Raw genomic sequence first — 2,384 nt, 5'->3', positions numbered from 1 at the left:
TAAAAACTTATTTCACAATATGCTTAATAATTTTCAATAACAATAATTTATTTCTATATACCCAATTAAACAATGACACATCCACCGTCAAAATTGTTAATAATAATGAATTAAAATTCTCCCGAAGACCTCTAAAAAGTACACGACCATCAAAAAGACGTTGGAGAGCCATGAACAGACTTTCACACGTATTATTTGAAGGAGGAAAGATGTTATAGAGTCGTGCTGAAAAATATCCACTTGTCGGTGAACATGGAATCTCTGAAAAAAGAGATAGAATATGGACACGAATTTAAAATCATAATAAACATTAAAAGCTGTTTAATAAAAGAACCGTTGCAATTATTCTTCGTGGACATAACTGCACGTACGAATAACAAAGAGATCTACAAAATTATTTATCTACAAATCATGAAGGTTGTTGTAGAGACGCCGCACCGCAGATATGACATCCCACTGTGTGCGATATGCCAGAGGTATGGTCACACCAACGCTGAAGCCGTGCTGCGTGAAATGCGGCAAAAACGGAAACAAATGTTGCACAGTCTACAAGAACATCCAGAGTAGAAAGTTACCGAGGTTGAGGGAGAAGAAATTGTTGGCTCGAACAATTCGTCTGTTCCTGTGGAACGTCAACGGGTTGGCTCAGCGCAACGACGAGCTAAATGCTTTCGTCACCAATTAGAGGGTAGACGTGATGATGATATCGGAAACGCATCTCACGGACAGGAGGCATGTATCTTTTCCCAACTACAGGGTGATTTTGAAGAGATTTAAATTAAATGTGCATGGAAGCATACAGCACGAGTAACCTGGGTGGTCTGTCTCCTACTGGAACTAGCGAACACTCACTGTGGAACGCGACCAAGCATACGAAACAACCAAAACCGTTACACTAAATGGCAGTGCCCTGCCACAGGCTGATGGTAAGTATCTTGGCGTGCATGTGGATCGTCGACTCACTTGGAAAAAGCATATTACGACAACAAGAAATCAGCTGGGACTGACAGTAAAAAGATTGCATTGGCTGATGGATAGATACTCATCCATCTCAGCGGAAAACAAAGTTTTAATATATAAAACGATAATAAAACCAATATGGACTTATGGATTACAACTATGGGGATCTGCTTGTAATACAAGTATTGACATCATACAGTGGTTCCAGTCAAAAACGCTCAGAGCAATTGCCAATGCTCCCTGGTTATCGACTAACGAATACATTCATCAATACACTGGAGTCCGATTTGTGAAGGATGAGATAACGAAACTCAGCAGCAAATACCAACATCGGCTGGAGGACCATCCAAACCAACTTGCCTCTGAACTTACACACACTGAATCTCATCGACGAAGGTTGAAACGATTCAAACCACAGGACCTCCCTAATCGCTTTTAAAGTTAGTGTTAGTGCCTAAATTGACAATAAGACTTGTTTGCGTGTATATGTTCGTGAGTTTTTCTTTAATAAGCACTCTGTGGAGTTTGGTCGCTGGATCAATCTCCAATATATATTTTTAACTAGGTCTTTGATTTCTAGAAAAATATTAAATGATTGTATTCTATGAAAATACACTGATGCAGGTAGCAGAAAAGGGACAGTAACAATAAAATTATAAGTCACGTTTCGGCCATGTAGCCTAACGGTCGAGCCTCGCAGTGAGAGAAAGAGTTTTAGAAGAGAAAACCGCAATTTCACGCAGTAAATGGCCATTTTCTTTCAGCGAGGTGACGCACCTCCTTTCCCCTAGCGGATATCCGCTACCCCCTTTCCCACAATATGGAAAAATCATACAGGCGGCGACATGGACACAACTGGACCAGTAAATAACCATTCAATTGATTAACATAACCAAAACAAAAAATACTACAGATCCAGATCACATTTAGAGGAAAGCGAGCTCCCGAATCAGTGTTGATTTACTTAAATCACCGAAGACCAGAAGCCTATGTCCTCAGAGTCATCCAATGCTTTGGATACCTCAGGTATGGATATACGCAAAAAATATGCAAAGCGAAACTGGTTCGATGCCCAGCCTGCTCTGAAAATCACCAGATAGAGCCCTATCCTTCTAAAGACGATCCCACTTGCGAGTATTGCGAGGGTAAACATTTAACTGACGAAGGAAACGTTGATTATCCGAGCGAAAATGGCCTGAATATATCAAACAGGCCATGGTCAGATACAACTACAGCTTCTTCGAAGCGAGGGAACACCTAAAACCAACACAACCCAGCTTCCAAATGGAGAAAAATTTTCCGCGCCAAAATGTCAACCAAGAAGATCCTCTTCCTCTTCCACCGTCGGTGTATACCAAAAACTCCTATGCATCCACCTTAGCATCTCATTTAACTGACGAAGGAAACGTCAGATTATCCGAGCG

The sequence above is a fragment of the Nicrophorus vespilloides genome, unplaced genomic scaffold (genome assembly GCF_001412225.1).
Source record: "Nicrophorus vespilloides isolate i.1.1-1 unplaced genomic scaffold, Nicve_v1.0, whole genome shotgun sequence".
Classification (NCBI taxonomy): Eukaryota; Metazoa; Arthropoda; class Insecta; order Coleoptera; family Silphidae; genus Nicrophorus; species Nicrophorus vespilloides.
This window is presented reverse-complemented; position numbering follows the sequence as displayed.